A 24,191-nucleotide genomic window follows, 5' to 3' on the forward strand; every position below is an offset into this window, starting at 1 on the left:
GGAAAAGTTCCCCATAAACGGGAGCAAGCAATAGTACGCCCACTAAAAAAGAAGCCATCAATAGACCATTATGTGCTACAAAATCTAGGTTTTATCTTGTTACTACCCTTCTTTGCAAAAATTGCTGAGAAAGTAACGAATAAACAGTTAACCAATCAAATCGACAAGAATGACCAACTGCACCCCTCGCAATCAGGCTTCAGAGCTGCGCACTCAACTGAATCGGCGCTACTCTGGGCCACAGAAACACTAAGGCAATTAGCAGATGAAAGAGACGGCTGCACTGATCCTGTTGGATGCAAGGGCGGCTTTTGACAGTCTCCCACAGCCTCCTTCTCCAAAGATTAGAGTCATGCGGCATGAGGGACCTGGCGCTGCGTTGGATGACATCTTTCCTTTCTTCGCTGTGTTTCCAAGTTACTCAACACTCGCATACATCCAAGAGTATATCCCTGTAACAGAGAGTCCCACAAGGCTCAATCCTGAGCCCCACGGTATTCAATTTATTCGTGGGTCCACTTGCAGAGCTAGTGGAGGGTCATAATGTGACCATTGTATCATATGCTGACGATACTCAGCTAATTTTCACACGGTCTCAAAATCCGGAATGGACAGCCCACCAATTCTCCCCATGTTTAGAGGAGGTAGCAGCATGGATGTCCAACCACTGCCTGAAGCTCAATGGAAACAAAACAGATGTGCTGATTACGGGAAAGGCCCCATCCAGTTGGACATCTGCTTGGTGGCCTGAGATGCTAGGTCAACTACCAACCCCAAAGGCAGAAGTTAAAAACCTCAGAGTATGGTTCGACTCCAAATTGACATTTGATAGTCAAATCCGGAAAGTGACGGGTAAATGCTTCGGGACCCTTAAGGTACTGAGGAAGATCCTTGACCTATTGCCTGTCAATGCAAGGAAAACAATAGTACATGCCGTGGTCACTTCCCAGGTGGACTATGACAATGTCCTTTATTTAGGGTCATCCAAAAAAGGGCTAAAGAAACTGCAATGGATACAAAATGCAACAGCCCGTCTAGTGAGGAATCTCCCAAAAAAACAAAAGCCCTGGTAAGCCATGATAACAGCCTACTCACCAAGCCGGAACCTTAGATCCAAAGGCAGGGCACTGGTCACTGTACCGAGAATACAGAAAGCAAGGATGGGTGCACGCTCATTTAGATACCTGGCAGCCAAGCACTGGAACACATTGCCGGCAGACATAAGAGTGGACCCCTGTGAAATCACCTTCCGCAAAAACCTAAAGACATGGCTCTTTCCCACTATAAAACCGGAATAGACTCTCCAGAACTTCTGTCATCTGCCCCGCGGGCAGAGTGGTTCTCTATACTGCCTATCTGAGAGTCTGCGACAAGTGCAGGGAAACACAGGCGGTGTAACAAAGCACTTTATAAATGGATAAAACTAAACTAAACATCTGAATACCTTGCAAGATAAAGACACAAACTATTATAATATACCCAAAAGAAAAGTAGGTGGCAGCTGGTTTCTATACCTTCCAAAATCTAACACCATCTTCCTTGCAGTAGGTTATCGTGTAGTTTTTGAATTTATAGTTCCAATCCTGACATTGCTGAAGCTTCAAGTACACCAGAGGTATTAAGGCATGGGCAGTTGCTCAAGGCGTCCTCATATCTTCTACGCTACCTGCAGGGAAAATTATCTTTCAGCAATGTCTTGAATTCTCTTTTCAGTCTACCTGTCTCTCTCAAGGTCGCTCTACCCAGTGTCTTATCAATTTTTTAGGGCTCTGGGCAAGACATTACAATGATTTTTCAGTGACATTTTCTAAACCTTTAATATACAATTCTATATGTGGGCTGAATTTGCAGATATTGGGTAATAAAAGTCAGATTTCAAAATGGGGAAACAATTCCATACAATGACACAAGTACACATGAATCATTGAAAAGTCTACTCAGGTTCGTTGCTAATATGGCTCTTGAAGTATTTTGAAGACACCCAACACTCTATTATGCAAAATCATCATTTTCTAAGCCCATGTGACTAAACAAAATTGTATTTTTTCAACACAAACAAGTGCGTATGAGACCATAAGCTCTGGCAGGCATAACTAAGACAGGAAAGCAGAATTCTGTTAACATAATAGTGATTCAGTTAGTGGCTATAATAGAAAAACAGAGCCAGACAGAAACCAAGCCGGCCAAAAAAAAAGCATGCAAAATAGCAGGGATGAAGGCAAAATGTTAGGGAAGAACCATGCAGACGATGCCAGGTTGAACAAGCAAATAACCAACCCCCTTATCCCCCAAACAAAACCAGCCATCACAGCTGCTAGTAGAAATGAAGTAGGGGGCGGGGGACATCTGAATACCTATCATAATAAACCCAAATAAAGAGGAGGAGTCAACAGGTGTCTATGCCTCCCAAAAGTAAACACAAGCCGCCAAGACACAGATGCCCCCCCCCTCCCTCTTTGCAAAACCAGGTCTTTCTGGAATTGGCAATTTTGATGTCTCCGCGATACGTTTTGGGCCTTTGCCTATTGCGGGACCTTGGCCCAACCACACAAGAGAGGTACCATTTTTATTGGAAGACCTAGGGAAACGCTAGGTGGATGGAAGTTTATAGGTCGCCGCAGAATCCTGAACTATCCATCACTTTAATGTGAAGAAATTTGTAATTGTAGTTAAATTTGAGGTTTGCAGGGGATGCTAGGTAAAAAGCAACCTGTGGAGAGACACACAAGTCATTCACCCCGTACTACCCTCATGGTCTACTACTTAAAAATGCAAAGGTCTGCCTAGGTGATGACTGAGCTAGGGCACAAAAGCCCCAGCTACCCAGATTGACCAAAAAAAAAAAAAAAAGTCTGACAGAAGGCCATTAAACTGCCACAAATATAAATCTGACACTAATTTGATAAAATTAATCCACCACTTACACTGGTTGGTTTTAGCACCTCCATAAACGCTGGCTTCAAAGCAAAATTACTTATCAAAGTATATAAATATAGAAGCCAGGCCTTCTGAAGGTGAGCCATAAAGCCACTTCACGGCACCAACCGCTTTATGGTCCATTCACACACCATTCACGCACCACACACAAGACTTCCATACTGCCAGCCACAGGCCCAATCAACCAGATCGTTTACACTCACATAAACACACCGCCGCCATACAAGGGACCACCACATTTATACGCCACAAGACATAATGAGTTTGACTATATTTTACCACCTGACAAGTCTCTGCATCCTTCTTCCTGAACGTTACCAAACGCATGCCGAGGGAACCTTTGCTAATGGCTCCCATGACAGCCACACGAGGATCAGGAAGCCATGCCTTTCATGCGCCTTTAGTACACTCACTGTGCTAAATCCAACTCCTTCCAGTTTGTGGATGCAAGTTTCGGGGGTGTCCTAAGAGGCCGCTAAGCCATATCTCGAACTGAGCGAGCCCATCTACCTTTGAAAATAAGGCAAACGTGCTGGAAATTTTCCAAAGCTTTTTAAAGAGAACATCATGAAATCTGAAGAATGGTGGAATATTGAATAAGGGTAGTCCGTGACAACGTAGCAAATGTCCAATCCATCGATATGTGCAGTGACTGAAATGTACTTATACAGCAAACTGAACATCTAATACGTTCTGAGGGAGGATGAACATGGCAAGCAGCATTGACCCATAAGTACTATAGTAAATTCAGTGTGAGAGTGGTAGCAATGGATTTGAATCCATGGGTGAAGATGAAGTCATGACGTGTATCTGTACTACCTTTACTATCTGCCTTCTACCTCTGCAATATTCCTGGGAAAGCTCACCTACCATAAGCTGTTCTAACCACTGTGTCTGTCCTCATCAGAATCCTGACTAATCCTGTCAAATTGTCAAATGACCCTATACTAATGCCTTCCATCTCTAGCTACTTGCATTTTGAGAAAACGTTTGTCACATGCCATCAATGCTCTTACTGTGCTAAATCCAACTCCTTTCAGTTTGTGGATGCATGTTGGGGGGTGTCCGAGTATCCCACTAGGCCATATCTCGAACTGAGCGAGCATTTCTCCCTTTGAAAATAAGGCAAACATGCTGGGGTATATTGCCCAAGTTCCCTAAAGTAATAAGCCAAAGAAATGTCCTGTGGATCTCATTCGCCAACACTTACTTTGACAGCGTGAAAACTCAATTACTAACTTGCATCATACACAATGTTATTGAGAAAGGGTACAAGACACAATATCTTGTACGATGATTGTTTACACATCTTAAGTAAAAAACGTGAAAAGAATCTTCCTACAAGATATTGTGTCCTGTAACCCTTTTGAATAACATGGTTATGATACAAGTTATTAATGGAGTTCGCGCACTTTCAAAACAAGTAGAAATGTTGATGTACAAGTCCCATTGGAAAATTTGTTTGACTTAATACACATACTACGGTTCTCAATGGCAATCAGGGTGGTCCTTGTGTAGTATACGTAAGTTGCCTAACAAGCACTTCAAAAACCAGTCAAGACTAACTTTTTGCCAAACAGGGTACTCCGTGACAATGTGTTGCACGTTCTGTCCACCAGTAGGTGCAGTGTGGGGACTATAATGCACTTGGCAAAGAGAACAACTACCATGTTGTGAAAGCAGATAAAAGTGTTGGGAAGTCCATGATTTTCTGAATTAGAGGAACAAATATTCTGTGGCTGCTTGCCTAGCGAAGGAGTGGCCCACAGACAGTAGGTATCACACAAATTGATAAGTTTACCTTTTGGCAGCTCCACCTCAGTCAATTTCCCCAGTATTTTGCTTTAGTACGATACAACATAAAGCAAGTAGGAAAATAGAAGGAAGGCTTATTTGGGTGCAGGGGACAGTAAACACGAGTCTACTGCCCCTTTCCCTGCCATCGAGCACACTTTACAACGACAACATGATTGCTCCTTTTTGGGTGTTGCATGAATTTCTTCAAACTGTCACTCCTGCAGCCTTGCCACATCCTCCAGAACACATGAAGTGGAGGCTGCTGCTTCTGTAGCAGGAAGAGACTTTCAGAAAAGACATGAGTCTTCCTGTGGTGGTCCGACGATAAACAATATACGCATTGTATGTTGCCATCTGGATCAAGTGAGTAAACAGTTTGTTATACCAAATGCAAGATTTACGACTCGCATTAGATGGCTGAAGAACCTGGTCGTTCTTGTCCACTCTGCCCATGTACTTGTTGTAATCAAGTAGACAGGTGGGCTTGTGGACTTCGGCCATCTGACCCCAAACCGTGACGGGAAAGTGCTCTCAGCATGATTTCTAGTAAACATGTACACGTCACGCCTGAACTTGAATGCAAGCTGTTTGTTGGAATACAACGCAATGCTCGGATATTTCTGGTGCTTCTTGCAAACAAGCTCCTGTGGGAATCCTTTGTGTTGACAATGAATTGTACCGCAGGCCTGAGTGCCAGCTTTGTAGAGCTCACAAAACAGGTCTACTCCTGTATAAAAATGGTCCACATAAAGGTTATAACCTTTGTGAAAGAGTGGCTGGACAAGCTCCCATACAATCTTTCCTGTGACCCCTAGCGTGACAGGGCAACCTACAGCGTTTAGAGTTGGGTCCTTCCCTGTATACACTGTTAAGCTATACACACAGGCAGTCGAGCTATCACACAGCATGTACATCTTGATGCTATAGCGAGCGAGTTTGCTCAGAATGTACTGCCTTAACAGCAGCCGCCCTTTATACAAGATCAAGGTCTCATCGATGGCTACATTCTTTCCAGGTGTATAAACCTCTGGAAACCTGGCAGGCAAATGTTCCATGACAGGCTGAAAAGTGAACAGCCTCTCAAGGTCTTTATGGTCCCGGGGCAAGGCAGCAGAATGGTCATTGCATAGTCAATGCAGAGCGCTGCAATAGCAAAAAACGATCTCCACTCATGTATGGTACGAAGATGGGTGTTAACTAAACCGAACCAGTAGACCAGTAGGACAGCAGGTTGGTTTATGCACTACTCCCATTTTAAGCGCGAGGCCCAAACATACTTTCAATTCCCCTAATGAAGTGGGAGTCAACTTACATGCTTTAGAATGAGGCCCCGGAGTGCCTCCATGCTCCCTCGGGAATTGTTCAGCACGTAAATATGTTTGCTGCACAATTTCATCAAGGAAGTCAACATCTAAAAACAGGTGGATGTAGTCAATTGGCTAGACATTTGCTGTATTAACTTTACATCCAGCGTCGCCAGTCAAAGGCGGAAATTGGGGGTGAACTAAATTGGAAGGCTGCCAAGAGAGGGCTCATGCTATGCTTGATGCCTCAAGTGCCTGCTCTCTGGGTTGCTCTAACCTGCTACTGGTGTCCCGCTGCACAGCCTGTGCTTGCAAAGAGACAGTACGACTGACAGTCTCCTTCAGAATCGCTGGAAAATCAGTCGTCCTCTGGAACTGCGGACTGAAAATCACTCCCAGATTCTACTTCATTGTCCTCTCCCTCAGATGCGGTCTCAGTATCTGCTGTCTCAGACTCTGATCCTGCCTCAGAGCTGAACTCTAGAACCAGATTTTGGTCCTGTGCAGCATTCTTTCAACGATACACCATCTCGGCTACAGTCTAAAACCTTCCTTTTAAAAAACTATCCAAGTAGAAGACAGATAGGTTGTTGATTTCAAAGTATAGGTGCGTATGTCCATGAGTAATGTGCGCAACAGTAAGGAATGGTAAGGTCACCTTACATTGCCTTTCCAAAATCAGCCAGCTCTCCAAAAACAATAAGAGACAAGAGATGACACAGTATTACTTTACCTTGCCACATACCCATCATTGCAGCCTTTAGCGCTGGTGGCTGCCAGTTTAACAATAATTTGGCACCCTCCCCCTCCCATGGCCTCCAATAAACATCTGTTATTCAGCGCCAAGATGCCTCCAGGTGAACGTGTCCTTTACAAATGCACACTGTGACCTTCTTGTATTCCCTCACTACTATCCAGCACACATGCCCCTTATCTCTTAATCTCGCTCACATACATTTCATTTGTTTCAAATGGTTTCTAATGCTTGGCTTTACTAATCCACTTAGCTATCCACATAATACAGATCTGTTCTTTCTAGCATGCCCTCTGCGTTACTTTAGGGCATCAAAACTGCCACTAGACAAAAGTCAGATATGTCCCTCTAGCAGAAAAAAATCATAACTCTGCAGCAGTATCACACTTTACTGCCTTTCATGTAACTTCAAAGAGACCCATTATAGTTCTTTCATCATTTCAGAACTGAAGCATTTTCAATATGCTATACAACAAAGTCAGAGTTGTTGTTTATTTTATGCCTCTAACAAGCAATAACAAAGTCAATAGTACTGGCTTGTAGGTGTAATGTTGCTTGCAGTATTATACCTGGATGCCATGACAGAAGTAGCAAAATACCAGTCGGACAGAACACTATGCTACGCACAGATTTTCAGCTTACTTGTTCTAAAGCTACTCCCTTAATTTCATCAGCCACACCTCTTTGAGACCCCCACCAGCAAAGCCCGGAATATATATATATATATACACACACACACACACACACAAACAATGGCCCCCACATATATTTTCCCACGTGGGCCAACCCTCCCATCCCTAGTGTCTAGTGGGGTTTTCTGGCCGTGGATCACAGCGCTGCCGTGACCCACGGCCAGGAAACGCTTTCAGGAGAGCCTCTCCCCTTTCAAACGAGGCCTGCCTGGAATCTGGGGATGCCATTTTCAGCCTGTTGTCCAAACCAGGTGAAGAGCGGCCTTACCTGCAGCTGTACTAGCTCCAGTGGGGAAAACTGTGACATGAGAGCACCTCCCAGCACGCTGACGTCACAGATAGGCGAGGGGGTCAGAGAAAATAAAAACCTCCGGTGCCTTGCACCGGAGGATTAAAGGGCACCCTCCCTGGTGTCAGCCAATGGATGTGCGCCTCACCAGGGAGGTAGTGCTTGCGGACATTGGCAATGCAAGTACCAAAAGGGTTAACCACTCTTTTCAGGCTACTTCTGCCTCTTACGGACGGTCTATTCAATGTCATCTGATCAATTTTTGGGAACCCTAGGCTAGATGTTGCAGTGACATTTTCTTAAGGTTAACATACAGTTCATTAGCTGTGCTTGAATTTACAGATATTGAGTAATAACATTCAGAATTCAAATGGCGGCACAATTCCCTAAAAATAACTCACGTACACATGAATCATACCATAGTCCTTAACCAGGATTCCCATGAATATAGGTCTTAAAGTGGTTTAAAGATACCCAACACCACCAAACACCTTGTCAGACGGGATCACCATTCTCTTAGTCTATTTGACTAAACAAAGTTTAACAAATATTTAATTTACATTTAACACATAACAATGTGTGTACAAAACCATAAGTGCTGGCATACTTAACTCAGAAAGGACAGCAATATTCTATTAACAAATTAAAGATACAGTTAGTGGCAATTACAGTATGAACATACCTGTCAAAAGAAATGCATAATAAAAAGCTGCCAACAGAAGTGGCACCCCAACAACAATAGAGCCACCGTCCCCGTGGAGTCATGGGAAGTGGAGCGCATATTCATTCAGGGACTCTCCTGTGCTGTAAAACCGAAGCCTGGGAGTCGGCCAAACATGCTTTCTGTCAGTGCGCTGCTTGCCTTAAAGAAAAGAAAATATGCACATCTACTTAATCTGCAATTGTGAAGGGATATTGGCAAATGTAGAGGATGCTTGGGAGCTGGTCCTGGCTTTGATTGATCATATCGCTTGAAACTTCTTTTTGAGGGGTAGTGCAAAGAGTTAACTGAGCTGTGAACTATGTGCTTTTAATTGTCATTGTATTTACATAGCACGTACTATCCCTAAGGTGTTGAAGGCTACTACAGACTCTGAAGGCTCCAGCAACATAGGAGGTGGGTTCCTATGTTCCTTGAGGGTGAGCTGCCCTCTCACCAAGTTTGAGGCCAGTATCCCTCATGGAGACTGCTTAACTCAAACCCCTGTGCACCTCATACTTTTGCAAGTGCATATGCTTATTGGCATTCCCCAACTAAGTGCATTAGGCTATCGATAGCCCCAACTTCTGCGCATATTTTGTATAAAGGACTTTGGCCTCCTTGCACTCTGTGCCCTGCAAGCTGTGACTTTGTGAAACTGCTAGAGTTCCTCTTGTTACTCCTGTGCCTTTCGGTCCACTTGAGGGACAACACTGCTTTTGTTGGGCTCCCTGGTTGCTCCAAGCCTGCCCCGACTCCCCTTGCTGTGGTGAGTCCCCTGATCCTTGCTGGGCCAGACCATAACCTTCTTTGAACCTCTTCGTGGGTTGCTGTTGCTAAGGCTTGTTGGTGCTCCCGCCAGACACCGACCCCTCAGCACTTGACATCTTTCATGGGACATCTCGCATCTGGCTCCTGGTCATCATCGACGTTTCCTGGTCCCTGCAGCTGTAGAGTCAAGGTCTCCATCTTCACACCTGAAGCATCTAACAACGGTGGGCACTCGTCTCCCGAGCCCCTGGACACTCCCGAGTGACCCAGACTCTGTCCCTTCTGCTTTCAGGTTCCTTCCATCAAGAATCCACTTGTGGGTTCCACCAGACACTTATCTTCTTTCCAGCAGTGGCATTTCTTTAAGACTCCCATTGAGAACGACGTCGGATTCCGACTCCACTTCGACCCTATGCACCCAGCTTCCCTGGGATAGGTAACTCTGGTACTTTGGTATCCACGGGTGGGGTGGCTCTCCAACCATCTATGTTCTAAAGGGTTTATTTGTAATCCACTGGGAAGGGTCCTTAAGCTTAACCCAAACACCAATGGTATCCAGAGTGGCAGTGCCTGAAAGCAGAATACTCCCACTCCAAGTTCTTAAGAGAGTTTGGAGTATTGGCTGACAAATGACCGTAGACACCATTTAAGATTGGGCCTTTGATATCTGTCAAAAATAGAAGTGGTCTCTATATGTCAAAGTAGATACTTTCAACAAAATAAGATATCAAATGTACACAGGACCAATTCTGGGCCACATTTGCTACAGCAGCTGTAGGCCGTACGGCTGCAATAGATCGTCATTGCATATAGGAGTAGGAGTTTCATAGGTATTTTATTCTCTTACCAAATGGCTTGCATCGAAAATGTTGTACACATTTAATGAAATGCACCTGTGGAAAGTACTATGAAGAAGGATTGTACATTGGTCCAAAGTTGTGCAGTGTTGAAGGATTAGCTTAGACAACTCTCACGTGTTTAATCAAATAGTGTTTAAGATAAAAGCAGCAAGCATGTCGCAGTAGCCAGCTCCCAGGGTTCTCCATTGGAAGCTGGTAGATCACTGTTGCTTAGTGTCCATTAGGAACAAGCATTTGAAAATGCAATAGGTCCCGAGCTTCTTAAAGATATTGGGCTACCCACTCTTTCGGACAAAGATCGGGAGACTCTGGACAGTGTACCTGCCTTGGAAGAACTGACCAAGGCAATCAAAGACTTCCGACCTGGGAAAGCTCTAGGACCCAATGGCCTCCCTATCGAGCTGTACAAGCTCAAACCCGACTGCCTGGGCACGCATCTTAAGAATATGTTGGAGGACAGTAAGGCCCGGGGGAGGCTTCCGAGGGACCAGCGTATTGCCACACTTGTGGCCATCCCTAAAGAAGGGAGACCTAGAGAACTGTGCGCCTCCTATAGGCCTATATCGCTGCTGAACCCAAAATCCTGGCGAAGCTCCTGGCAAACAGGATCAAGCCAATCATTACCAAGCTGATCCATCCAGATCAGTCGGGCTTTATGCCACACCGTAATACAGCGCTCAACCTGCGACGTCTCCATGGAGTAATGGGACGCAGTCATACGATCCAGGAAGATGCGGTGGTCGTATCCTTGGATGCCGCTATGGCATTCGACACTCCCGAGTGGCCCTATATGATGTCGGTCCTCAAAAAGATGGGCTTCGGCCCTAATTTCATCGGGTGGGTACGCCTCCTCTACACTGAGCCGCTAGCCCAGGTGGTAGTAAATAACAAGATCTCAGAAGTCTTCACTCTGGAGAGGGGGACGCGCCAGGGTTGTCCCCTCTCGCCCTTGCTATTTGCCCTCTCCCTGGAGCCTCTTGCGGCCTGGGTATGACAAGACCTTTCACTTCGGGGCTTAGATGGACGGATGTGTGGGAGGACCGGATCTCGCTCTATGCGGACGACATTCTTCTATACCTCGCCTCCCCCACAAAATCCCTACAAGTCGCACTGGATATATTCGCCAGTTTCGGGCTATAGTATTAACAGAGAAAAATCACTCTATGTCTTGCATGGCCCCCCCCCTCAATACCGCGTGACTGCCCGATTAAGATGGCCACAGAGGGGTTGAAGTACCTTGGAATCTTTATCTCCTCTGATGCGACAACAAGAATCTCCTGCCACCGCTACAGAGGTTCAAGAGGGATGCTGCGACAACAAGAATCTCCTGCCACCGCTACAGAGGTTCAAGAGGGATGCTGCTATCTGGAAGGGGCTCCCACTGTCCCTGCTGGGTCGGGCAGCCCTGTTCAAAACGATGGCACTGCCGCGTTTCTTATATGCCTTGCAAAATTACCGAGATCTAGTTCCACAAAAGTACTTTGCAGATATCGAGGCCACTCAGAGAGAGCTACTATGGGCTGGAAGACCGCGCATGTCGCTTCAAAAACTCACACTGGGGTGGTACGATGGGGGTATAGCACTTCCAGATATTCGGAAATATTATTGGGCGGCACATCTCTCAAGCCATAAACCAGGGAACATACAGCGGCGGGGATGACCCCGGCTATAGTATGGACAGATGGCTCCTCCCAGGGGGAAATTGAGGCTGCGCTCTACTCTAAACCTAATAAATACCCACTCACAGGCCCTACAAAACACTCGGTCCAGCTTTGGCATAGTGTGAGCCGCAACCTGGGATGGGCTAACAAACTTACTTTGGACACCTCACTTTGGGTCTCCGAAAAACTGGGTGCGCTGAGGCGTACAAAAGGGTTCCGTAATTGGGATCCGATAGGGATCTCCCGCATAAAGGATCTGTGGGGGCCCACGGGGATGGTGACTTTTGCTTCACTACAGCAAACCTATGACTTAGCGCAAACTGAGTACTATTGATATGTGCAGATCAGGCACTCACTCCAGTCCAACATCACACCCGGTACAACGCTCCCGGAGTCTTCGCCCCTTGAAGACAGGCTGCTTGACGGTCATTTGCCCGAAAAAGCTATCTCCCTCACATATAAAAACTCATAAACCACACCCCAGACCCCTTGTTGGCACTTAGAAGGAAATGGGAGGCCGACGGTCTGGAGATTGAAGATGACAACGGAGGGAGGCCCTCTCCTCCCCCAAAGAAGTAGCAATATCTGCGAAGCTGAGACTGATACAACTAAAAATACTCCACCGAGTCTACGTTTCGGGTACACGACTAGTGTTGATGGAAAGGAGTACAGACGGGCTATGCAGGAGACAGTGTGGGGAGGTGGGGACGTATCTTCACATAATTTGGGAGTGCCCTGTAATATAGGCATACTGGAAGCGGGTGCATGAATGTATGCATACAGTGCGGGAGGTTGACCTGCGACCAGAGGTTAAAAGGTGCCTCTTGAACATCTGGGAGCCCACGGACCTATCAGCAAAGGGCAAATTATTGGCTACGCTCGGACAAGTATTCGCAAAGCAGAATATAGCACGCGTGTGGGGAGCGTGCACACCTCCAATGCTTAGTGAATGGAAAAAAGATATGGACTGGTGTATGCTGCAGGAGAAAACAGTCTATGTGGCCCAGGGGTGTCCTCAGAAATGGGTGGCAGTTTGGTCAAAATGGAATGAATATCGTGGACACTTGTGTGAGACCCCCGTGATTCCCTCACTTGACGAACCACTAACGCAGTAAGGACCCTTGTAATATCAGCAAAATGTATGCTAGGTCATCTTAAGTACAACGTGTGTATACGAATCTGTGATTGCCGCAATGTACGAAAATGTGATTATGTATGTGTAATGACCAACGAGTTGCAAATAAAAAGAATTGTTAAAAAAAAAGAAAATGCAATAGGTCTCGCATTTGCAAGAGTTTAAGCTATTGGCATTGTAAAGGACAGTGCCTTTTATTTATCTGTTTTGATAATGAACACATAAATAAAATGCATTGTCATTTACAATGCCGCTAGCTCAAACTCTTGTTAATGCGAGACCCAATTCATTTCAAAGAAGCGGCCGCCAATGTCCCGGGCTGCTTGTAAAGTGAAATCGCGCACGGCGCACTGAATGTTGCAGGAAAGCATATTGTGCCTGAAGTAGGAGAAACTTATTAAAGAATAGTGCTTACAGACTAAATAAGACATACTGTGTAACAGACGTAAAAGGGCCAGTCCTCATGGGAGATTACAAATGAAAACAAGGCGGTACTAAGGAGGGACTAACAAGCCTATTAACAAATCAGAAACCATCATTTACAAAGGCCAATGACAGAAGCCCATGAATAATATCAGTGGAGAGTGGAGGAGCATCAAGTCCATACTACAACATGCCTTGCAGCGCATGCGCTGCCCGTGCTGGACCTAAGAAGTACTGCTTCCAAGGAAACAATGTTCTACAATTCGATTTAGAGGGGTTGACGGTTGCAGCTACAAATCAGCCTGTATTAGCGGGGGGGGGGGGGTAATGTGAGAACCCATAATGTCGAAGATAACAATTTGTATGCTTCAAGCGTGTCTTGGACTGAGTTAAGTGCTGTATTCGAGAGACATTCTTTCCCAGGGTACAAGGCAAACTGTGGCCGATTTGAGCAATTTGTCAATTCACCAAACTCAAGAGTGATATTATTTTCTTTATTAGGAATCAATTGCTTAGCTGCACCAGTAGTCTGCAGGTATTGTTGACTGAACAGTATGTAAAAAACAGAAACAATCAGCTGTCTTGATACAAAGCAAAGTTTAAAATATATATATATATATATATTCACGTAAAAAACCATAGGTTTCACACAGGTTATAGTTAGGTGGACATTTCACTCGTAAAATACCAATGAAATTCCCCCGTTATAGTTAGTTCAGATAACTATAACTCGCGCGCCTGCAATCCACTGCTCATGACGTCACATATTACATCACTCATGACATGGTCAGTGGCATCACTCATGACATCATCCTTGTGATAGAGTTGCGGTCGCGCGAGTTATAGTTATCTGAACTAGCTACAACGGGGGAATTTTATTGGTTTTTTACGAGTGAAATGTCCACCTAACTATAACATGTGTGAAACCTATGGTTTAAGTGAATTTGTACGTTTTTTTAAATGCTAAGTTATGTATTTATTAATATTTTTTTTTTTTAAGGTTTTTCACCGTGCGCGCATGGTCCGCTTCTCGTAACCGTGGGCGCGCTTTGGGCGCACGATGTGCTGTGCACGCGCGTTGGGCACACCGTGAACCGTGCGCGCACCCCGCGATTTTTAATTTAAAAAAAAAAATGTTTATTTCACCCATGGGAGTCCTTCTGTGACCCCCTGACAAAGGCTAGGGGGTCAGGAACTCTCTTCCCTGCCCCCTTTTCACGTTTTCCACCTTTTTTCCCCCCTTTTCCTTTTCAGTGCGAGAGACAAAATGGCAGCCGACACTTCATGATTTCGACCGATTCGAATATTGACTGTCATCTAACAACCAATCAGAATTTCGCTCGCGCACGCCACGGTGCGCGCGTATACATATTTATACGCTTTTAAATGCTATTTTCTCAGGAAATACCTGCAAAAGGCACTTCCCTGACCTGAGGACTACCTCTCTGCCAAATTTCAAGTAATTCTGTTCAGCCGTTCGGGCTGTACCTTCGACTAAAGGTCCTATGGAAAAATGCATGGGGAAAACGCGTTTTGGGACCCCCCTTTTTTCCTCGGCCCCCGCTTGCCGAATCCCCCCGAGACTTTCAGGGTAGGAGCGGAGCGCCCCATTAGTTTTGGAAATTTCGCGAAGATTCGTCAACCGGCGCCAAAGTAATTCAAAATAGAATTTTGAGATTTCCTATGGAAACACGGTCCTAACTATAACTATCTACTGGCGACCGCCAGTAGAATGAATATATATATATATATATATATATATATATATATATATATATTTTCACTTAAAAAACCATAGGTTTCACACGTTATAGTTAGCTGGACATTTCACTCGTGAAAAACCATTGAAATTCCCCCGTTATAGTTAGTGCAGGCAACTATAACTCACGCGACCGCAATCCTCTGCTGATGACATATTACATCACTGTATTTAGACACTTATTTACCCAGGTCTTCTTCCATAAATTTTTAGCTATACATATATTACAAATATTTTTTTTTCAGAAAGACACACATGTCATCAGTGATGTAATATCTGACGTCATCAGCAGAGGATTGCAGTCGCGTGAGTTATAGTTGCCTGCACTAACTATAACGGGGGAATTTCAATGGTTTTTCACGAGTGAAATGTCCAGCTAACTGTAACATGTGTGAAACCTATGGTTTTTTCAGTGAATTTGTACGTTTTTTTAAATGCTAAGTTATGTATTTATTTAAGCTTTTTCACCGTGCGCGTACTGTACGCGCACGGTGAAAAAGCTTAAATAAATACATAACTTAGCATTTAAAAAAACGTACAAATTCACTGAAAAAACCATAGGTTTCACACATGTTACAGTTAGCTGGACATTTCACTCGTGAAAAACCATTGAAATTCCCCCGTTATAGTTAGTGCAGGCAACTATAACTCACGCGACCGCAATCCTCTGCTGATGACATATTACATCACTGTATTTAGACACTTATTTACCCATGTCTTCTTCCATAAATTTTTAGCTATACATATATTACAAATATTTTTTTTTCAGAAAGACACACGTCATCAGTGATGTAATATCTGACGTCATCAGCAGAGGATTGCAGTCGCGTGAGTTATAGTTGCCTGCACTAACTATAACGGGGGAATTTCAATGGTTTTTCACGAGTGAAATGTCCAGCTAACTGTAACATGTGTGAAACCTATGGTTTTTTCAGTGAATTTGTACGTTTTTTTAAATGCTAAGTTATGTATTTATTTAAGCTTTTTCACCGTGCGCGTACTGTACGCGCACGGTGCGCTGTACGCAGTTCGCGGAATTTTTCTGTTTCTACCGTACGCGCATGCTACGTGTACTCCGCGATTTTTCGCAAAAAAATTAAAGGAAATTTTGGCCCTTGGGGGTCCTTCTGGGACCCCCTGACAAAGGCTAGGGGGTCAGGAACTGTCCACCCTGCCCTCTTTTCACGTTCTCCACCTTTGTTTTTCACCCCCTCAGACTGCGAGAGACAAAATGGCGGCCGACACTTCCTGGTTTCAACCGATTCGAATGTTTACTAAGGTCTAACAACCAATCAGAATTGCGCTCGCGCGCGGCAGCATACAATAAGTTTTACCGTACGCGCACGCTGATAACATATATATATTGATTTAAATGCTATTTTCTCAGGAACTACTGAACAGGTTTACACCAGAGCTGCAAAAAGGCACATCCCTGACCTGAGGACTACCTCTCTGCCAAATTTCAAGTAATTCTGTTCAGCCGTTCGGGCTGTAGCTTGGACTAATGGTCCTATGGAAAAATGCATGGGGAAAACGCGTTTTGGGACCCCCCCCTTTTTCTCAGCCCCCGCTTGACGAATCCCCCCCCGAGACTTTCAGGGGCGGAGCGCCCCACCTATTTTGAAAATTTTGCGAGGATTCGTCAATCGGCGCCAAAGTTATTCCAAATAGAATGTTGCGGATTTCCTATGGAAACACGATCCTAACTATAACTATCTACTGGCGACCGCCAGTAGAATGAAATATATATATATATATATATATATATATATATATATATATATATATATAATGGCTCCCACTGCACCTAAGACCAGCGCACTCGCGGACGGGTGCTTTATCGCGCCGAGGTGCAACCGCGCTAAAATGTTCGCTCACTCCTTTGTCTCCATCCGGATTAAGGAAAGCACTCGCAGGGGTTGTCTTACGTATTCTTTATTTGGACCGCTTTAAAACATGACGCGTTTCGGCTTGCGCCTTAATCTGATGTTTTTAGATTTCGCGCCGTGAAACGGCCAGCATTTTTAACAAGGTGTCAGAGGTCACATGATACATCGATGTATAGAGAGCAAAAAAGGACCACCATAGATTCATAGGCAGGCGCCATATTGGAGTGGATAAACTCCCATTGAGACATCATAAAGCGACAGTTCTGCTGAATAATTAACAGCATACAGTACATATATATGTTTACCACACACGCGTGGGCCGTATTATGTATAAAATAACATCAACTGTAACTTGTTGCTAATTGACACAATCATGCCGTGTATCGGCAAAAATCCTCGGTGGTATCTTATTACGCCGTATATCGGCATTTATCCTGTTCTCTCACATATAATTCTGGACCAACCAACATTTAAAAAAAAAAAAAAATTTAAAAAAGGGGAAGGGAAGTTTACATAAAGGAGTACACAAATCTGAATTCAACATCATCATACAGAAACACAATAGTGCTTAAACAACTTCAAGAGTACGAAAGAATTAATCACCTAGATGCACTGCTAATTCTTCCCCTACATTCATCCCTTGGGGTATCTTTGTCCCTAGGTCTATAATGTATCTCGATTCTAATCTACGAAGCTGTTTAATCCTGTCCCCTCCCCTGATGTTCAAGGGGATTTGATCTGCTAACTTTTAGAAAGGCTAGATCTCTAAAAGACAGTCTTGTCCAAAAGCCAATTTTGTCAGAAACTTCCAAAGGGGGGGACCTTAAGGGAACTTAGGGGTTTCTTCCCTTGTGGGAAATGCAAAGCCTGTGTGTATAGCAGAAGAACATTCACATACAGGGTCACCGGCCTTAAGAAGCCTAAAACCATAACCAAGTTTTTGACATGCAGCAGCTCCTACGTAGTGTATTGCTTAGAATGCCCATGTGGTCTGCGTTATATTGGCAGCACTATCCACCCAGTCAAAGTAAGAATTCTGGAGCACATGAGAGCAATAGCAAAAAATGATGCCACCTATTCTGTGGCAAGACACTTCACTGAAAAACATGAAAGTAACAGGGAACTGCTGCGTTTCTATGGGCTAGATCAAATCCCCTTGAACATCAGGGGAGGGGACAGGATTAAACAGCTTCGTAGATTAGAATCGAGATACATTATAGACCTAGGGACAAAGATACCCCAAGGGATGAATGTAGGGGAAGAATTAGCAGTGCATCTAGGTGATTAATTCTTTCGTACTCTTGAAGTTGTTTAAGCACTATTGTGTTTCTGTATGATGATGTTGAATTCAGATTTGTGTACTCCTTTATGTAAACTTCCCTTCCCCTTTTTTAAATTTTTTTTTTTTTTAAATGTTGGTTGGTCCAGAATTATATGGGAGAGAACAGGATAAATGCCGATATACGGCGTAATAAGATACCACCGAGGATTTTTGCCGATACACGGCATGATTGTGTCAATTAGCAACAAGTTACAGTTGATGTTATTTTATACATAATACGGCCCACGCGTGTGTGGTAAACATATATATGTACTGTATGCTGTTAATTATTCAGCATAACTGTCGCTTTATGATGTCTCAATGGGAGTTTATCCACTCCAATATGGCGCCTGCCTATGAATCTATGGTGGTCCTTTTTTGCTCTCTATACATCGATGTATCATGTGACCTCTGACACCTTGTTAAAAATGCTGGCCGTTTCACGGCGCGAAATCTAAAAACATCAGATTAAGGCGCAAGCCGAAACGCGTCATGTTTTAAAGCGGTCCAAATAAAGAATACGTAAGACAACCCCTGCGAGTGCTTTCCTTAATCCGGATGGAGACAAAGGAGTGAGCGAACATATATATATATATATATATATATATATATATATAAATATAAATATATATATTTTTTTTTTCCCTCAAATTGTAGCAGAAACTGTGCAATGAACGGTAAAGTAAAATGCTTCACGTGTGACAACTCTAGTCAAAGTAGTTCTTGAAATGAATACTGCTTGTACAAGGGAAAACAATATTAAGTCTTATGAATGATAAGTTGAGGAGGAGTTGGAATCGTTACCAAAGCGTTGAAGTTGGGCATTTCTATGCCCATAACACACAGCCAAGGCAGTTTAACGTGTGCAGATGTACACAACCTCAGCAGAATATTTTAGTTATACAGTCCTGATTTCAGTAACATTGGCTATGCTGGTCAAGCGCCTTTAGCATGAAATCGACATCTGCCTACAATAGGGGATGCTTGAGGAAAGCACAAACACTTTGGTTTGTTCATAACACCTCTTAAGGGGTTATGATTTCTCTGAGAGCTGTTTATTTTAGCCTGATCAGAGACCATGTTTTAAGACAGATTAAGTCTTGCCGAAAATAATTCATTATATTGCAGGAAACACAGTTCAACGTGGCAGCGTTTAGGGACATGATGCAGTTATAGTGAGGCTTTAAAGGGGACCAGCAATTGTGGCTCGACAACTAAAGCAGACAAACGCCAATTCAGTATGGGGTCTATGGACTTATGCCACACCATAAGAGAAGGTTTAAACCAAGGTTCAAATTGGTAGAAGCGGTGTCTGGGTGCCAGTGCCCAAAACTAAACTTCACTCATTCTGGGGCCCTGCGGAGTATTACCAAGGATTGTGGGAACTCAGCACGTGTTAACCAGTTGTAGCTTGAAAAGGTAAGGGATTGGGTTTGACTGGACAAAAGATTCAGAAAGGCTTTGAGGTTCATGAATATGGTTACTGCCTCAACCTTTAGTGGGTTATTTAATAGAGCAATAGGGTCGAAAATCGTCAGGACCACAAAGAACAAGAGGTGGGGGCGGGAGAGTGATACCAAAGTCATTTAATAAAACAGCCGACTCCAAGTCCAAACATCAGGACTACACCTCCCACAATGCATTAACTCAATCGAGGACCCTGTGGTGGAGAAACATCCATGTTACACTAAGGGAGGGGTGCTCGGTAATGCAGGAGGTGCACGGCACCCGTCCTCTGCAGCCCGGTACTAATTGCTGGATTTTACTACCCAGACTTTAGTGTGGGACGAAAGAGGAGGCCGGCACTTTTCCTTGTTTGCCTTGGGGCCCATGACAGCCCTGCAACGGTACTGCGTTTATATACGAGCCAGTTACGCGAGTACTGGGGGGCAGATGGAGCATCGGTAGTGGTGCGTTTCGCATCCCCCACAAACAGAAGCCACACCCCACAAAACAACAACTGACAACCTGTTAAGAGGCGAACCCACCTATGGTGCAGCAGATCCGGAGGCACCGGAGCCCACTGAGCCTAAGGTATGGCTGTATTTTACAGCCTAGTGGTCGGCGGGTTGTTTGGCAGAATTCACATTGTTTTGCCTACACAAGGGCCCATACTGCCTTGCTATAACAAAGTCCTCTTTAGTACTGTTTAGATGGGGCATCTCAGTAAATCTGACTTTACCAGGCGTTGGAAATTATTCACCAACGTAACTAGGTACGAGCAAACTAAACCAGAAACTATGTGCCATGCCACAAAAGAGAGAACAGAGTTAAGCAAACTTGAAGCACAAAAACTGGAAAAACAACTCCACAAAATCAAGCAAGCAGATATAACGGACCCATTCTCTCACAAAGTTAAAGAAAGAAAAAATCATCCCATTCCGCAGCACTGAGAAACACAACTAGTTATTTTACCGGCAAACAAAAACTCACCAAACAAATTAACTGACGAGTCCACATCCACTTCCATTCAAATGACTTACCAGTCCCGCCTGTTCACCATCCTTTCCACAGAACGAACCACAATTCGTCCCAGGTGAGACCTATTCATTGTTCCTTAATGGAGATTGGAGACAGACGTGTAACATCGAGCTTTAAAGAGATAGTGCCATAAACACGGCATCCAGGCAAAATATGGGGTGGAGCAGGTGGTCACAGCAGGAACAGCCTAGACGATAACGTGGTTAGCCTTTCACCGTGTTGGTGTTTGTGAATGGCTTGGAGGACTGCATGGATGACTTTCTTGGCGTCCAGAGCTGAGAAACTGTCAGTCCCAGAAGAACGCATTCCACCTTGTCCCAAGTGTGCGAAGTTTACCCTACCGAGAGTTCTTTAAACGTAATGATGCATTTTGGGAGTTGTAGTTTCGGGTCGTCTCGGTTTGGCCAATTGTGCTAGTGTTTCATTTTAACAACTTTTTTGCAAAAGCAAATGACAGGGCAGGATTCACTGTGGATTCTAATTGTCCCTTCGCCGGTCCGGAGTCTTTTAAATCATGTTTGGTCATGACCGCTTTTAGACAACAGACTAAATCGGCCTCCTTGGATAATCCACTGGGAACTGCAGCAGCCCCGCCACTGGTGTGAAGGAATCCTGCCTAGCACCCCAAAACTTCAAGACCCTACTCACCCACTGTCTCGTGTAGAGCCGCGGTATGAGTAACCACGCCCTTTGTTGACCATGCGTCCCTCCAGCTCAAGCGACCTGATGGGTTTGTCTTTGCCTCTCTGTCTGTGCTTGATTCTGATGGTTTCCTCTCTGTGCTCGCGCACCTTGGGAAGACCTACGAGAACCAGCAAGATGGCGCGAGGAACAAGGACTGCCTCACGGGAGCTCAACAGGCTGAGGTCCTTTGAAGGGTGGCCATCCGCCGCCCAGGCGTTTCGCGTGGACCTGAGGACCGGATCCAGTGCTTCTCCTGTGGGGGCATTCTAAACTGCAGGATATTTCGGGGAAGTGCCATGTAGGAGCACCGGACGTATATCCCGTACTGCCAGTTTGTCATGGGAAGGGAAGTGGGTAACATACTAAAGAAAGAAGTGCTTAATTTGTGCCGGTGGTTTCCGGTGCTAAGCACCAGCACTCATTGTAAAGGCACGGTACTACAGCTACTCTTCATGCCGTGTCATGGTCCGTCATGCCATCTCCAGATAGAATGTCCTAAGACCAATGTGCTTTAATATGCCATGACCATATATGCGCTGTACTCATGCCTTGTCGGACTACGAAATTATGTGAGGCACTAAGTGTGAGAGCTAAGGAACCGGCATGCTTGCACTCTGTCAGGACGCTACTCCGAGCCACACGTTTGATTAATGTCAGGGATGCTAATCCCAGTAATGCACAGGGACACTATTATGATATTAATAAATGGCCTTGGCAAATGCTCGTATGAGCCTTAAAGTACCTAGGTTCGTATGAGCCTTAATATACAGTACGTGCCGGGCACTAATGCACTCCAATGCAGGGAGCCATTAACATCATTGTTTCCAAGTTGCAGGTCACGCCCCGCACCATCTCGTGAGACTTCAGGCGTAGAGACCGTGCCCCGGCCGAGTAACGCGCCTGTGATTAGCGCAATTCTGACTCTCAAGCAGTGCGAAGACTCCCGGCAGAACCAAGGTAGGAAGTGTGCTTCGGTTCTCATCTTGGTTTCGGCAGCGATGATTAGAGCTGCATGACTCCCAGTGTGCATGTCCAGCAAGAGTTGGTAGTATTAACGAGGAGCGCCTTTGAGCAGCGCTGGCTAAAATACTCCTCGATTGTTGTTAAGAGCATTAGTGGTGACAGAACGCTTTTGAATATCGCGTTGGTAAAACCTTCAGTGAATGCACGAGCATTGGACACTGTGATGTAAACCTGGGGCTATAGTGAGTGCGTATTATACCTTAGACAATCCCCACTTCACTGAATCAGAGTGTGCCATAGCTGTGCTTCTAACTGTATTGTTGCTTGCCAAAAGAGTGGATAGAAGTCGGGTAAATGTCTCTTCAAGGCACGTGATACATAACGGGTCTGAGTACAAGAGACATGCTTGTTTGTTACTTTCACTTTTAATCCCTACAGGTAAGGTTCATTCTCGGGTGCTAAATATATTATGCCTGCTACGAAGAACGTGTACCGTGCAGGTGACTGAACAGTATTTCATGTGCAGTGCTCAGCGGGTTGCTGCTTTTGTCACAAAGATCCTTTTTTGTTACTGTGCAGTTCATGAATTACAATCATAATCTAGCACATTGAGCTATGAACTGCTATCAAAGCGCTAGATGTAAACAGCATGGTACAGGTAAGAAAGTTATGTTTTTCCCCTTTCTTTGACTATCCTAATTTTACTAAAAAGGGTTTGTTTGGGTCAAAAATAAATTGTAATTGATAAAGTCAACCCTATCCACTTTTACGTTGCAGAAGTTGTATTAATCGTTTAAGCCAATTCCAAAATAGTGCTTTAAATGCATGTTTGCATTCCTTTTTTTCAACATTTTCTCAGAGACAGCGGGTGGGGGCACCTTCTATCAAAACCTTACTTGAGGAAGACTCCCTTGCTGAAATTCAGATCGGGTATTACATCTGGCTTTCATCAGTGCCAGTTAAGGATGTGGGTGGATCAAATGCAGTAAGTGGGTAGAGCCAGTGGAGGTAGTTAGTGAAGCTGGGGAAAATGGGCGTGGCCTCCTACACAAAATTGAGCACCTGGACTTAATATTTTACAAATTAAGCCAGTGGGTCGAAGTCCAGACCGGAGGGGTGGACCGCAGTCTGGGCCCAGTGGTCTCCAGATTAAACAAGGCAGTGCATCCAGACATGACACGCGAATGGAAGCGGGAGTGCTCTTTCCGCGGCAGGGCAAAGGACAAGGTGGGGCCGAGGCAACTCGCCAGGGCTGGTTTTTATTATATTGATGAGTGAAGATACTGCGGAGACCATGTCTTAAGCATAGTGTTGTGCCACTTTTTTTTTTTTTTTTTAGTGCTAGAATTGAATTAATGTGCCCTTCACTTCAAGGTGGCTACGCAGTTGTTTGTGCTGCTGTTTTATTGCATGCAAAGTGGGGGGGGGGGGGGTAAAGCCAATCGCCCTCCTATGACCTAGAGTCACCACCTGGCCTACATCTAGGCTTCCTGCCCTTAAAGAACCCTGTGAAACAACTTGATATATACATTTACCAATGCTTGACGTGCAAACCTAGTCCGGCTTGGTTATCATTGGATTCAACTTGTCAAGCCGCACACTTTGAATCATGTAATCCCTGCCGCTCTCTCCTAATGCATCCAGAGAAAGTGCACAACACTTGATGACAAAGTACGTTTCAGTAAAAAAAATTCTACGTACCAAAGATCAAAAACCTTCATACTAACAAAAGACCATATTCTGCATACCAATATGGAGTTTGAAATTACGT

The 24,191-nt window shown here is 44.6% G+C and overlaps 2 long non-coding RNA genes across 6 annotated transcripts in view; one reads left to right on the top strand and one right to left on the bottom strand.

Moving 5' to 3' along the window:
- Positions 1 to 20,899, bottom strand: part of LOC146812280 (uncharacterized) — a 369,505-nt gene extending 348,606 nt beyond the window's left edge. For both annotated transcript variants that reach the window (XR_014965894.1, XR_014965895.1), the window contains exon 1: positions 20,776 to 20,899. This is a non-coding gene — a long non-coding RNA (uncharacterized LOC146812280). The remainder of the gene's footprint in view (positions 1 to 20,775) is intronic.
- Positions 20,900 to 21,475: 576 nt separating this feature from the next.
- The window catches only part of LOC146812281 (uncharacterized), a 272,606-nt gene continuing 269,890 nt past the window's right edge, over positions 21,476 to 24,191 (top strand). The window contains exons 1-2 of one of the 4 annotated variants that reach the window (XR_014965897.1): positions 21,479 to 21,755; positions 22,287 to 22,414. This is a non-coding gene — a long non-coding RNA (uncharacterized LOC146812281). Of the gene's footprint in view, positions 22,415 to 24,191 lie in introns of all 4 variants that reach the window. The other 3 variants (XR_014965896.1, XR_014965899.1, XR_014965898.1) reach the window with 3 other exon arrangements.

This window comes from Triturus cristatus, chromosome 7 (assembly GCF_964204655.1).
Source record: "Triturus cristatus chromosome 7, aTriCri1.1, whole genome shotgun sequence".
Taxonomy (NCBI): domain Eukaryota; kingdom Metazoa; phylum Chordata; class Amphibia; order Caudata; family Salamandridae; genus Triturus; species Triturus cristatus.